Source organism: Polypterus senegalus, chromosome 8, assembly GCF_016835505.1.
Source record: "Polypterus senegalus isolate Bchr_013 chromosome 8, ASM1683550v1, whole genome shotgun sequence".
Taxonomy (NCBI): Eukaryota; Metazoa; Chordata; class Cladistia; order Polypteriformes; family Polypteridae; genus Polypterus; species Polypterus senegalus.
The window spans coordinates 32,127,235-32,143,805 of record NC_053161.1 but is presented as its reverse complement, the minus strand read 5'-3'; positions in this window follow the sequence as shown (position 1 = coordinate 32,143,805).

Sequence of the window (16,571 nt, the reverse complement as noted above, 5' to 3'; positions counted from 1 at the left end):
TTAGCATACATCAAATATAAAGATGTTGAGCTATAAAATGCCAGTTTTGACCTTTTGATTTCTTATCTGCAGTTCCATGCGGCCCAGTATACTGTACTTAATATCTCCTAACAACAGAAATTGAGTGTTTCTGCTTCAGTATTGATTTCAGATCCCTGTGGTGCTGTTTACATTAGCATTTGCTCCTCTAGGTACACTGTAATGAATGCAAGATAGACATTTTGTCTTTTATTGGAATTCCCATATGTTGATGCTGTTCTGTAGGTTAATCTGTTTTATATAAAACCTTTGCCAAAGTAAAACAGCAGGATATTTATTAAAAGTGGAAAACAAGCTCAAAAATATGCAGCAATTTTTGCAAAATTTTAAAAAGACTTGCAAATGTCTGTCTGTTCATTTTTTTAATGTTCATATTATTAATCCTATTTTATTATTAGATTTCCAAGTTATATTATGTCTATAAAGATTTTGTACTAATTTTAGACTTTGTTTTTATTGTTTAGAAATTAACAGTTTTTATTTTATAATTCTAAATAGCAGAGACAAGAGCCCAATTTCCTCAATTAAGTTTTAATAAAAACCATGCCTGACTTGTTACTGTGTCATAATTCAGCTGAGAAAATGTAAAATAAAGAAAATATTTTTCTTTCTTTTAAGCACATTTTCATTGCTGGGTTTTAAATGAGTTGCAATAATGAAGGTTAGGTACCTAAGCCACCGTCAACATTTTACTTTAAAACCTAGCAAGGTATAATTACCACTCACATTATTACCTCCATATTTGAAACACAAAAATATTTTTCACAGGGTAGGGACCAGGGTAGAAAATAGCACTGCATCACACCTGAGTCACAAGTCAGCAACTGAGTGAAAAGGTTGTGTTTTGTGGAGACAATTGAAAGAGGATCTTGGCACTAAAATGTACAATGTGGGTTGACAAACTGCGGAGATAAGCAAGAGTAAAAGCAGCATTTCCTAATTGTCATGACCAGAAGGCATATAACTGTATACATAAAATGTCAATATATAAATGTGCCACTAAATCGATAAAAGATTTAAACAGTTACAGCAGCCCAGAGGTAGGCTGGCACTCTGCCCAGGGATTTGTTCCTGCCTTGCACCCTGTGCTGGCTGAGATTGGCTCGAGCAGACCCCTGAGACGCTGTGTTAGGATGTAGTGGGGTGGATAATGACTGACTGACTGACTGACAGTTACAGGAAGTCCAAGACAATTGTGTTATAAAGCCTAAACATGCCCTACTGTTAATCTGAAAATGTAGTTAAGTATGATAGCCCTACATACTGTAAAACTTGCAAGAGCCTGCTTCACCCATCTGTCTCTGTGCATTTAGAATGATCCCCTGCATAAAATAACAAACTCCTAAGAAGTAACACACCCCATAGTGTTAATAGGAAGAAATCGAAGAAGCAAACCACTAAATAAAAATGCCTGCAGAATGCTGTGCTATTTGAATCCTATTTAGTGTCCATAGCTGGTAGTCAGCATTAAACTTTGATGACCCCTTTATTGTCCAGAGCATGTGCACCTTCAGTTATATAAATGGTGCCTCTTTTTGTACATAATGTGGAAATTACGGTGCACCTACCCCTTGATCCCATAAACAATTTCAGTTTATTTAATGGTAATGGTCCAAAACTGTATTGCTAAAATTTGATGACCTTCAGTTACATAATAGGCACACCTCTGTGTAGATAATGTGGAGTGGGAGCCCCTTAATGTTCATAAACTGCACCCCTAACAGATTAACTAGTTCAGGTTGTAATCACCATTCCAAATTTTTTGGTGCAGGCACCTCAGTGCCTCTCTACGCAAGATGTCCACCATACCTAAATCAATGACTGGTAGAATACATTAGCACAAATTTAAAAAGTGCTTTAGGAAAAATAAGAATACATAATCTAAAAACACAGAGTCTGGCAATTCCAAAAGAGGTTAGAAAAGATCATGAATCTTAACATTGTTCTGGGCCTGCTAGAACATGTCTGCATTACTTCCCATAGCAACTGTCTCAGCCTACAACCATGTCTTCCAGCCTAAATTCTTATTAAAAGTGTAAAAGCAAGTAGCCAAATAATACACAATAAGAAACAGAAATTTGACATACAAAGTACAACATAAAATGTACTTAAGAGGAGCTTGGCTTAAACTCAGTCAGTCAGTCATTTTCTAACCCACTCAGTTCTGAACAGGGTCACGAGGGTCCCAAAGTCAAACAATAGAGGCTCGGCTGAACAACATAGTGACTGAAGAGGAGCCATCAGCAATAAACACAAAACAGGCTGCAGTCAATACTTGGAGAAGGCTTATAGAAACAAACAAAATTATTGCTGCCTGGTGTGAAACAGTAAACTGGACTCAAACTAAAATAAAGCAACATAAAACAACATAAACTGTTACTTTAAAACCCTTCCTAAGTCCAGGATTGGCAGAATAGGTTTACAGAACACAAAATGTTGTGGATTAAATAAAAACTAAAGAGAAGTGGAAGATGGATAATTAGAAAGAGGAAAAATAAAGTTTTGATCTCAACACAGGCAGAGGCCATAATATTGGAAAAGATCAAAACAAATCTCATCAATTCATCAGAGCTAATAAACGTAAAGCAAAAATTCTAAGCAAAACTAAGCACAATAAGTGGAGTCTTTAGCCCTAGCAGTATAACTTGTTCCTTGAATTTTTTAGAATGAATCTCAAAACTCAATTGTGTTATTCTAATAGCACTGCATCTTAAATAACTGGATACCATTATGTCACACATCACGTCCACATAACTGGCAACAATGTATCCATGAAAACACAACTGCGACACCTGCTATTAAACTGTAAACAAAATAGTTCTACGATGATATCATAAAAATATCGACAAAAACATCAGCAAAAATACAAAAGTGACAATTGTGAAAAATCTACATAAATAAAGAATTGTTTCATGACAGGTCCTAGCCCCTATGCTAAGTAAAATAAATTCAGTCTTTATTTTTCCTTTCTTTTGGACAAAATTTCAGAAGGTTTCCTTTTCTCTCTTTTTCTCATTTTGTTCCAAATACCATAGGATCAGCAAGAATGATGTGTCTGCTACCTAAATTTCCAATATTTTCAGTTGCACCAGACAGTACCAATCAAGAGAAGTGATTAATTGTGGAAAATGGTACAAACCGTAGAAAGGTGTGCACTTAAACTTCAAACTTTTAACAGTTATCAGTTCTTATCAACAACTTAAACCAACAGAGTTAAATAAATGGTAAGGTGAAATAAATATGGCTACATAAAAAATATCAAGAAATTCCATGTTGGTTTTACAACACAAATAAATAGAAATTAATTTATTTCTGACTAGCTGTGCTACCCATCTAAGACGGGTTGAAATCGGTAACCCTTGAAAACTGCAAGTGTTAACGTTTGCAGTGCCCTATCTATTGGACTGCATTTGTAATGCATGTTGTAATAAAATGAATTGCATTTTTCTTTCCAACAAATGGTGCATTACAAACATTTATAGTGATAAAATGAATAGAAATTAATTTATTTCTGACTAGCTGTGCTACTAATCTTAGACGGGTTCAAATCGGTACCCCTTGAAAACTGCAAGTGTTAACGTTTGCAGTGCCCCATCTATTGGACTGCATTTGTAATGCATGTTATAATAAAATTAATTGCATTTTTCTTTCCAACAAATGGTGCATTACAAACATTTATAGTGGTAAAATGCATTGCTACAAATGTTTGTAATGTACCATCTGTTGGAATGACAAATGCAATGTGTATGTTTCTGTTATATGCAATTTTGTATGGAATTCGTAAAAGCAGTGTTTATGTTTGTGATGTACCTGCTATTGGAATGACAAATCACTGCATTTCATTACTACAAACAATGGTGATGCACCATCTTTTGGAATGATAGAGACAGAGCACCAGGATGGACACACAGATACAAAGACATACAGACACTTATTCTTTTATTAATTTGGAAGTGTACATGACATATTCCATCATAATATAAACATAGACAAGTTTGGTTGCCATCCAAAGCTAACATGACTTTTACCAAATGGTGCTGGGTCCAAAACTTCTTTTTACCAAGACAGAGATTTGCTAGAATATACTTCTTATTCTGGAGGCTGCCACATCACATGTTTGTTTTCCCATGTATGATTACTTGTTAATTTGTCCAAGAATTGAATTGACAGGTAATGCCTAGAAATAATTGTTACAGAATCTTTATACCACTTTATGCAACGTGACTTGACAACAGAAAGTACAATAATTGCTTCAGAAGAGGTGGAGATCCATTGTGTAGAAGTCAGGGTATTTCAGTCAGTGAGATTGAAGTAAAAAGGATGAAGAGACTTGGTACAGTGAGAAACAGGAATTTTGAATAAAAATAGCAGTGCAAATATCTTTGAAAAGGATGACGGAGTGGGCAGCAAACAAACAGCTGCTAATAAATAAATAGGCTGGTTATACTCTACAAATGAGCCGTTGCCCCTGATGAGAAATAAACCATTTAAAATACGCACATAGTGGCTGAATCCTAGGTAGAAGGACCATTGCGGCTGCTGGAAGTTGGGAGCAGGCCAACTAAATAGAAGAAAACAAACAAAGACAGACTGAGCAAGCTACTGTACTGGTTTGCTGTATTCAGAACCTGCATAGACAGGTACACAAAGGGAAGACAATGTGGCTGATAGGACTCAACTGAACAAACACACAATTGCCAACACCTCAGAAAAAGAGATGCTAGAAGGCATCATTCAGTGTTGCCAGAGAAGCTGGATCAACACCCTCCAGGTATCAAACAAACAGGTGGCTAAGCCGGACAGTAATAAAACAGTTATCAGCATGAGTCAGCCAGCTGTACGCACCAAAAAAGAAAAACAATAAAAAAAATGAAGGCCCTAAAATTTTAGTCTTTCGGAATACATAAAACTAGCTTTAGGGATCTGGTTATTATTTGATGCATTATTCTCCTAAATGGCATAAATCCAGATATTATTTTGCAGCAGTGGGTTTAAAAAGTGAAAAGGGTGGCTTAGACTGATCTTGTGAAAACAAACAGTTCTCAATTCAAACTGAAATTAATTTACCACAGATATTCAAAGCTTTTGTGAAAGTCATATTTGGTTTGAAAATGAAACACAAATGATCAGTAGGATATTAATGTGTATTAATTGTCAACAAAGAATTTACATCATTTTCATGAAAATGGAGAAAGCATTTGGTATGACAAAAAGGTTCAAACAAGCCAAGATGTTAGCAAATCAGTAAATTCACATCTCACTTTGGCAATATGAAGGAGATTAATAATGAACAGAAGCCAGGATACAGCTTCAGAAAAATTTGTCATTCACATGTATCCATAACTTAATGTTCTGTAGAGAGAAAACCTGTCTGCTAGGTTAGCTCTATTCTTTTTCTTCTACACAGTTAAAATAAATATGATTTGGATATAGTGTTATAGCATTTCTCATTTGATATCTAACTCTTATATCATAAACCAGAACCAGATTGTCATTTCTTTAAAATAACACATAATAACGGACCTTAGCTATAGTACCTTCAGCACTTCAGAGACAAGTCATGGCAAATGGAAAGGAAATTGCAGACTATTCCCATGTGTCTATGTATGAATGTTTATGATGTCTGGCTTTTAAAGTTACAGCATATTGTCTGATAAATGGCAGAGATCAGGAATTAAATGTCTTGATGTTTTATTTGGCTGCTAATCCTAAATTATTCCTTGAAGACAAATGGTACAGACCATCATTTTCTTTTGTAAAAGAAGGCCTGGAAATATGGTTCTCGTCATAAGCTCTTATGAGTTTAATTGAAAAAAGTCAACTTTTGTGATATAATTCTTCTTTTTGCTTAGCTTTTTGTTCATCGTCTATTCGCAGTGTTATGCAAATTGCAAATTATTGAACAATCAACTATGCTTGTTGAGGATACATCTATGTGTATGGATTTTTCATCCAAGAACCATTTATTTTGTAGTTGACAATGTGTTGGTGGAAAATATGTTGAATTGAGCAATATCAAGTTTTCACGAGTCTTTGTCCTTTGTTTAGAATTGTGCAGTAATTAAATGTCAAAAGCAGATTGTTAATGAGCAGTCACATTTTAAAACTATTTAAGGTAAATGGTATGTTGTGGGCTATGCAGTGTAGTTCATTTTAAAAATTAGCACCTGAAACAACCTGAAATTAATCCAGCTTCATTTTTAATATTAGGCGGAGACACTGTAAGGCAGTTAAGGACAGAATGGACATGCTTAAGTGTTATTCTGCTTGCTCATAAAAAGGGCATTTCTTCTAGATTCTATATCCAATGCAACAAAAGAAACTATTATCCAATCATTCACAAACAATATTGTTATGGATTCTAGGCTATTTTTTAATCAACCAACATTAATGTTTTGATTTTCCCCTTGTGATTATGAAACTCAGACTGAATATGTCAGGGAGGGTTTACGTAGATAGATTAAGTGAAAAATATCTACATGTTAAATTCAAGAGAAGCCAGCTCCATAAGAGTCTGGTTATTTTCTCAGGTATGGGATATCTAATGTCTTATTTTTTAGCCTGACCCATGCCAGCTCAGAGATTTTATGTTTTACCAATTTGTTTAAAGTCTAAGTTCAATTTTGGCACCATTAACCGCTTTAGTTCCTTAAGAAACCTTTGGGTTCGTAAGACTGATATGACTTTTAAAAGTTAAAAAATGATTTACCACAGCTCCCATGCTACACCCTACTGATTCTACTTTTCCTTTTGAGGTCAAAGTGGATATATTTATGATTCTGGTGAATGTGCCCTGATTCTCAGTAACTTCATTGTGTGCCTATTTCTTTCAGAAAAACACAGAATTATTGACAGTTAAGTTGGCATTGGAGGAGTTGTATGTATGATTAGAAGCACAACTGTATTGCCAGACATTTTCGGTAACTATTATGGAGTCTGATATTCTACAATAAGTGGTGGTCAAGTACAGTACTTACAGTAGTTTCATGGCAAGCTTAGGGTACTGAAGAAAGAGCGTGGATTTCTGCTAGAGATATCCATATTCCAATGTTGTCGGCAGCTGAGTATGTTTAGATTGTGTTTTAGAAGTAGGGTTTTGTCTGGTTCCATGCTAGTTAAGCAAACTTTATGCTACTTTTTTTGTACTCTATATTTATTTGTTTGCTGTGTTTTTGTATGGGTGGTTATCTTCCATTTATACTGGAATCTACTATGGCCACCATATTGCGATGGCATGCATTTGGCATATATACTATTTCCATCTATTTACAATACTTCCCCCATGAATTACCTTTCCATATTGCATTACAATGCTGTGAATGATACTAACATACATTATAGGATGCCTTACTGTTAGTCACTCTTTCAAATGATTGTAGATTTCAGACAGTAGCTGATGTCATCAGAGAGTGCCCAATGTTCCTTGAGTGTTTCAATCCTCTGGTTGGCAGGCCAGCAGTGATAGCCAAATCACTGCCCATCAGCTTCTGGCCTCCAGGTCATCTCCCCCGTTTTTTGTCCTAACAGTATGAAGCTTGTTCTGTCGCCTCCCCTGTCACCCACCCCTTTCCAGATAATTGCAAAGCTGTAAGCATATTTCATGTTGCCTGTGCCAGAAACCTTCTAAATCCAACCTTGACTTGGAATACCTAAATCTGTCAACCTTTGTTCCAACATTTTTGGACAAGTTCCTGGCACCTTGTGGCTTTTCTTTCATGTGCTTCTTTTGCCCTTTATCCCATGAAACAGTCAATTCAATCAAAATGATCTGGCCTTAAATCACGTGACCTTTGCAATTTTTGGATGACTGGGAGGAACTGTCGCTTCTTTTGCAGGTTTCCCACCCTTGCACATTCTGAAGGAGGTTGCACTTGATCTTTCCAGATTCTGGGCATAGAAGTTCCATGATTCTCTTAGCTCCCCTTATTGATTAATGGGTAAAACTCAATTAGCATGTGATGAAGGAGTCTCATTTAAAGTTTTTGGCACTCCTCATCAGCCTTTATTTCGTTATTTTCTACACTCTTGCATCAAACATCTTGCATGTATCAAACAGGTACAGATGGACCCTTATAATTTACATTTGACTGGTTTTTATACATTTGACTTAACCTCAGCTTCTTCCTTGTCATTTTGATATAGCAGATGTTACTGTATCAAGTACTAAGCCAGTTGTGTTCTAACTGAGATACAACATGCAACCTCCCTTATTTAGTAACTGTGTTACAGAAGAAGAAAAATGTTGTCACACCATAGCATCTACTCATTATGCATTTTGTCTTGCTCAGAATAGCACAGAGAGATGTGATTTTTGTAAGATCTGTTTTCTTGCTTTCATCTTCCTTCATCTTTTTCTACATAGACCTTACTGCAAATGTATGGTACATATCTTTCAAATCAAAGTGACCCTTCACTCTTGATACACTATCATAAACTTTCATTCTCTTCACTGAGGCCTTATTGAGGTATTTTTGTTCTTATTAATAATCCTGTACTAAAACACCATTTCAATAACTAGCATATCATATATTTGAGATAAACCTGAAGACTGCATTTCTAAATATGAAATATGCCCAAAATTCTTCATTATGATTATAACTAGTTTCATTTAACACAATCATTGTATTTTACTTACAGAAACACCATGACCAACCTCAGTCAACTAAAGAACAACACTGGGCATATTAATTTACTCACCTTTCTCATAACAAAAACTAATAGACATACCCTCACACTTTAGACACATGGGAAATATTACAGTTTGTGAAAACAGATAACATGTTCATCTATTTATTTATAAATGTTCCATACTAAGACCCGTTTGGACAGGTGTGAAAATTCAAGAGCAGACACTCACCAACTACTAGCTGCACCACAATAAATGATTGTCCATTGCTACTTTATTTTAATAGAAAGAATTACATAAAGTGTTACATTAATATATAACACCATAGACTAAACAAAACTTGATTTTATATTTTGTTTAGAGTCGTGTGTGTGTGTATAGTGGTCACACTGCTAACTAAGGCTTATAGTAAATTTTGGCAAAAAGTGGGGCATCAAGAAAAAAAAGTGAAAACATGCTGTTAAATCAGAGAAATGCACTCTTCCAAGTACTAACATAGTCATACTGGTCAGTGTTACAGAATCCTCTTTCTTATTTATGAATGTTTGTAGACTGTCGGTTGAAAACAAGGAAAAATGAGGTGGGCAATTTATATTTTCCTACATTTTATTGAAATAGATATAATCACCATTCTAGTCTTTGTATTGACTCTCTAGTAAAAATGAAGTCTCATGCAGAACAATAACTTTAATTATCAGATGCATATGAAAAGGGCTATCGCATAGGGATTCATTAAGTGTTTTAAGTGTTTTGCATTGTCTAGGCAGAAGACAAGGTAGATTCTTTGAAGTAAACACATTCATTTGATTTGTATTACATTTTACTTTGAAAATTAAAAATCATTGTGCTCATTATTACAGCAAGTACTCTAGTGCACTCAGCTGCTCTGAAGTGTTGTGGATTTATTTGCCAAATGGATAATGACCAGCTCTGGTTTACAGTTATTTTGACTTAGCAGCACATTTCAGGTTATTCAAAGCATAAGCACAGTAATACAGGATTCTTTATTATTATTTTTTCTTTGTGGTTGGGGCCTCCATACCCCAAATGAGTTATTTTTTTCTCTTTAATCAAAAAGGGTAATGTGTCAGCTTTGGAGTTTATAGTTCTGCTTGAACTTACAATGCAGGAGTATGCTGTAAAAGTGTCTCCATTTCAGCTGTAGCTTTAGTCTAAACTGTTTTTAAATCTTCTGGAGTCCTTTTATTTTTTATAGTAAAGCAAATTAATAGACACAGAAGAAATTACTAAAATTTGTGTGTTTGGCTTCCTGGATTCATTTCATTTTTGAGATTTTTATACATGGATTTTTTTATTCATTTCTTTTTTATTTTTCACAGTGATGTCATCACAGTGCCATTTTAATGTATAATGTATAATGTTTAAATGCTTTGATCACCATAAGTTTATATTTCTACATGATATACTGTTTGCAGGTTACATTACCTGTAGATTGTCAAAGGATGTGGAAGTCTTAAGACACATTACGTTATCACATAAAATATGCAGTTAAAGCAGTAATTATCCATTGTTGTGAGACACGTACATAGTGAATTGATATGAATAGTATTATGTGTTTAATCCTTTTTTGTGGTTCTGGCACTAGTGATTTAGCTGGGGTTGGTGCGGGAATGTGCTCATTCCAGCTTGTGCAATTATTAATTAATGATTACTGGCCAACAACAGCACAGCAATCAGAAGGAATCAGCTGAGGGTGATTTTGGAGAACAAAAGGGAGCAGGACTCGTGCAATAGAAAAATGAAAAAGTATGGAAAAAGGAAAAGAAACCAAATGGAAAGTGATCACTGAGGTAAACAAGGAGGATAAATCAGGCAACGTGCATACTGCTGATGAGTTTATAGGGAGCAAGACGGAGGGCTGGAGGAGCTACAAGAGATTATGCTTTTGTCAGCTGAGGTTGAGAAATGCCATAAGAACAGTTAGAGGGATAGGGTGCCAACATGGTGCATTCCAGGATAGGGCACAACACCCAAGGATTTGCGGTGATTGATAGAGGTGGCAGCTCCAGATTCATGGGTACTGGCTGAGGTCATGGATCAGAAGTATGTGGCAGGCTGTGTCCGTGGGATGACCATGGGTCCTTATGAGTACGGAGAAAAAGAAAGAAGGAATATTTGTTTATAGTTATATTTGTAATAGTTTAATGGCACAATTTAATGGATTATTTATTGCATTATTTATTAAACTATTTATTGATTGCACTGTTTTGCATTTCAGTTTCAAATGCACATTCATTTCTACATATTTTAAATGGACTGTTACTTATTTTTGCTAATTAACTCTTGCTTGTTTATTCCCTTACCCTGGTCCATCCTAGGTTGTGACTATAGACACCCTGAGAAGTACTGATGCTGTGAGCACATGAAGCAATTATCTATATATGTAATTCACTAAGGGCACGCAAGACAGTGAGTAAAAGTGAAAAAACAAGCATTGTGTAGGTAGGAAACCTACAAATCAGTGTTAGAATTTTTGGTTTATGATTTTTGGTTTTGTCCTTGATTCCTTTATAGAACCTCTTTTTTTCTGTTGCTCAGCTCAGTTGGTCTTTTCTGATTTTTTTTTTGACCACATTGTAATTTCTCCTCTTTCAGCACAATAAATCTCTAACGCTGAATACCTCTTCATTACTGGAATTCATTACAGTTATGTTATTAATGCATTGTTTTGTGATTACATTTCTCCTGAATGTTAGAGTTAACCTCCAAGAGGTTCTGAACATCAATGAATCAGATTTTATTGCTATTGTCATGATTATTTATTTTAAAGGTATTTTCAAATATTGTTTGTTATATGAGGCTACATCTCTCTATTATATAATAAAATCTTGTGACCAGACGAGACCTGTTCAGAGAGACGAGACGTGACTTTCTCAGAAAGACACTTTCATGTCCCGCGAGACAAGACTTTGTGCCAAGAAACTTAACAATGCCCGGGGCCGGAAAAAGACAAAGAGTAGATGACAAAGTAGAACGTCGTAAAGAATTCAAAAACATTGGTGTGATGCACATGCAGAGCAGGTTAGAAATAATGGAAGTAGGAAAATTCGAAGGTCTCAAAAAAAAAATGATAGTAAGGATCACATTAGCACAAACAAATGGAAATTATTACTCGGTGAAATAATGAAACAACAAAAAGAGATCGACTATATTGTGTGGATTTAAACTTTAAGTCAGAGACTTGTAGATCGTCTAATTTGTGCTTGGGCCACAGAGTTGCACTGATACACAGGAGATTTTAGAGACAGAAACGTTATTCAAACACTTCAAACAAACATAAGTCTCTTTCAGGAGAGAATTGTGCTCTGTATGTAGTTGGAGGGGACAGTTCCATCTCTCAATTAAAAGAATAGAAAATGTTCCTCTTCATAGGGGCATGTCTCAGGAGCAGGACCCACAACAGGAGCAGATGATGTCTGGGGGAGAAGAGAGACAATGCAGTGAGACAAAAGGACAGCTGCTGTACAGGCTTTTAAATATTCAAAATGCCATGTGAGATGCAGAGCACGCGGCACAGCAGCAGATGCAAGCCAACAGTTGATTGAGCAAAGAGGAGGTAGAAAAAAAACTTTATTTGTTTCCCATTATATCAACGTTTAAGAGAAGGTTTCGGAGGAGTGATCGTGTCTCCTTGGGGTGTGTTCAGCCACCCTCTTCACAATGCTGCAGCAGAGAGACAAAGTGGCTGGCTTGTAGTGTTGGTTGTTGGTTGGCGAGCGAAGTGAGCAAGGGGCAAAGCCCCCTAGTACTATATAAATAATAACATACACATCTTAGTTACTTGCTTTGCAATAGATGAGTCCAACTGTGATTATGGAGAGCTACAGTGCCTGCAGGTTTTCCTTCCTGTGACTTTCTTAATCAGTGACCAATTTCTGCTGTTAATTGACTTCATTTCCCTTCATTTTAATTGCCTTTGTTTTTCAAGACTCAGTACTCTGAATTACTTCTTTTGTCCTTATATGGCAGCAAAGCAAAATGAGAAGCAAGCCAGCAGATCACCAGCTAAATCTGTGCCTCAAATTCCAATCACTTTCACTTTAACCAGTTTCTTACTTAGAAGTAAATTCTTGTTATTTAAACTGTTATTTAACTCCATGGAATGTTGGTGCTCTTATTCTGCCACAGCAGACATTTTCAAAATTTTTCATTTTCATTTTGCTCGAAACCACCATCAAAATATTTAGTGGACTTAACTAGATCAACATTACTGAGACCTCCAACTTTCTATATTTTCAGATATTGTTTGATGGACACAGATTCGTTGGTCATATTTTGGCTCATTTTGTGTCTCATTATTATTTGGCTGCTAATCAAGGAAAAATTAAACAATTAAGGGGACTGATTCTTAAATAAAAAGTCAATTAAAATTAGGGCAAAAGAAGTTAATTAGCAGCAAAAACTTATCATTAATTAAGAAAAGGGTTAGAATGGAATCTTGTAGCCACAGTGGCCCAGATATTGGTCTAAAAGGGAAAGTAAGATGGTGTAAAATTTAGGTATTGTGAGATTCATGACACCATCCCATGGTGAGAGACTGCAGATTAGGGGCTGCATTTCAGAGAGGTACCAGCTTCCTGTAAGGCAGACAGACAAAAGCCAGTCCAAAGCACATTTTTATATGGCAGTATTTTTGGAACTCTTTCAAGGATAGGTTCAGCACAGCAGTTTCTTTTGGTTCTGGATTTTTCTTGTCAATATGGATATATTTATCTCCTAGACCACCTGTACTGCTCTAGTGTCCTAACATTTATCCATCACCAAGCAGAATACACTACAGACGTAGCATTAAGTATGTCAAGTAAACAAAGAGAACTAAAAATGGAAGCAGACCACCAAATTTATTGCAAACCACTGTCCAGAAACCCCATTTAATGAAAAAAATCATAAATTTTATTAACAGTGTCATTCTATAGCTGCCTTACAATTTAGAAAAGCATAATTTAAAATGTTTTATCTTAGATTGTTTTGAACTGCTTATTCTCTGACTGCTTGTTTAATTTTGACAGAATGTATACTTGACTTAAGCAAGCTGTCTTGAAAGCGAGTGCGTTGACATAAGACCAGTGCTTTATTCAGCCTAATCACAGAACATTTGATAAGTTAGCTCTTGCCTTTTTAAAACAAAACAGATCTGACTGTTCACTAAACAGGTGCATGATGCATCTACCATGGCAGTGTGTGCATCAACATGCAGAATGCAATGTGTGCATATTTTACTGCTCAGAGAAATTAGGTATGTATACAATAAAGTACAAATAAACATTTTTTATGTTCAAATACCTCCATTTGGACTGAAATACAAAACTATCCAGAGAAATATGGGACATTTTGTCACCCTAGCTTTTCCTGAAATTTAAAAAAAAAAAGGTTTCCGTTGCTCTGTAATGTAATGTAATGTTTTACTCTGATGTCCTGGGTTGAGTGTGAGAGAGTGAGAATTCTGGAGGTGTGTATCTTCCCCTTTTTTTTGTGCCCATTTGGACTCTACAATGAGAAGGACACACTAACAGCAGGAGAAGCCATTCTTGTGTCATAAAAGAAAAAAATGCGGTAGCATTTAAATTTTAATGTGTGTACTCTTTTGCTTCTTTTTTTCTTTTGTTTTTTTTTTTTTAAATTGCATTTGTGTAAGTTGATGTTCTGATATAACAGCTATTCTCTGAATCGTCTCTAGAGGCATCTCTAGGCTACAATTTGATTTCTGCAAACAAGTCCATGTCATTGCAGCCAGTGTTTCCTATTTTCTAGTGGTCAGTTTTACGGTGTTCCTTATTCCTGTCTATCATTACAAGGATAGTCAAGTCCTTGTTCAGCTCTATATGCTCAGAAGAGTTTGACACCTCTGACTCTGAAATTATTGTACCTAGACAGTGTACAAATGATGACTTTCCTGTTTCTACTTGTGAATGTACCATTTTGTTTTAATATTATGTATTGATTTTTGATTGGTGAGGCAGCCTTCTGCTGCTATGCACCTAAAATCTGGAATAGCCTGCCAATAGGAATTCGCCAGGCTAATACAGTAGAGCGCTTTAAAACACTGCTGAAAACACATTACTTTAACATGCCCTTCTTATAACTTCACTTTAACTTAATCCTGATACTCTGTATGTTCAATTCATCATAATAACTATTCATAGTGGCTCTAAAATCCGTACTGACCCCAACTCTCTCTTCTGTTTCTTTTTCCGGTTTCTTTGTGGTGGCGGTCTGTGCCACTACCACCTACTCAAAGCACCATGATGCTCCAACATTGATGGACTAAAAGCCAGAAGTCTACGTGACCATCATCATCAAGTCCTTCCGTGAGAACCCTAAATACAAAGAGGACTGTTTCATTTATATGAGGTAGGTTGCCCAGAGGGGACTGGGTGGTCCCATGGCCTGGAACCCCTGCAGATTTTATTTTTTTTCTCCGGCTGTCTGGAGTTTTTTTTTTTGTTTTTTCTGTCCACCCTGGCCTTACTCTTACTCTTATTCTATGTTAATTAATGTTGACTTATTTTATTTTCTTACTGTGATTTTTACTTTTCTATTCTCCATTATGTAAAGCACTTTGAGCTACATTTTTTTGTATGAAAATGTGTTATATAAATAAATGTTGTTGTTGTTGATTTTTGTTCTTGACATTTCTTGCACTCATTTTGTTTTTGTATTTTGTTCATCACAGCCACTTTAGTAGTTTTATTAGTAAAACTTGCCAGCTCTTTCCAAACATTTGTCAAAAATGTAGACTGTGAGTATTACCAAGTGAACTGGATTAATAAGTGAAATATAGTGCAATGTATATGGATACTTGTGGTGGGCTGTGTTTCCTGCCTTGAGCCTTTTGTTGGCTATGATTGGCTCCAGCAGACCCCCGTGACCCTGTAGTTAGGATATAATGGGTTGGATAATGGATGGATGGATGTTTTACATTCTGGCGACTAGGCTGCTAAGGCCTCATAATAAATATATTCATTCTTTCATTTTATAAACCCACTTATTCAGATAGAGAATCCTGGATTCTGTATTCTTATTCTTATTCAGATGCAGAATCCCGGATGGCTGGGCTCTATTCCAGCAGCACTTGGTACAAGACAGTAGCTAAACTGGTACAAGAAGTCAGTCCATCAAGGGCTCACTCAGTCATACAAACACATTCACTCCATTTAGAGTTCTTAAACCTGCAATGTTGAAAGAAACATTGGAATAAAGTACGCCAAAAGCTGAATGTCAGCAACACCTAAAAATAACCACTGACATTTCTTTTCTGCATCTGTAAAACTGCAAGCTTTCACTTTTCACAGTATGTTATAATTTATACCATTTTACAAATATTGTTAGTTATTGCTGTTTATTACATTTATAAAGTTGTTGGAATGCTTTATATTTTATTCATAACTATTCACTTCTGTTTGATGGCACATCTGCTAGAAGTACATTAGGAATTTAGTCAGCAAAATAACACAAATAAGAATTTTTGCTACAAAATAAAAGTAATATAAATATGACAGTTACTTATTGAGGCTATAGTCTAATAAAGGACAGCCTGGGGGCATGCCAATACATTTTTCAAATCTTCTACTTTGAAGATTTTTAAACATTCCCCCTTAGTGTAGTGTAACATGTTGTTTTAAATTGTGGTGTTGCATCCTGATAATTGTGGACAGGATGTCTAGTGGAATTAGCTGACAGCTCTATGTTTCAATAACCCAGCTTTGTATACAGTTGTCGCAAGGTGCCATGTTTATGGAAACTAACACTATTAAACTAGAAATTCAAATGTGAATTCAGTAATTATAAAAGAAAAAACCTTAACAAGCATTGTGCAACCTAATAGGTATGTTTTAAGATACAGTATATAGTAATAATGTGAACACCAGGGTTCATAGCATTAGCA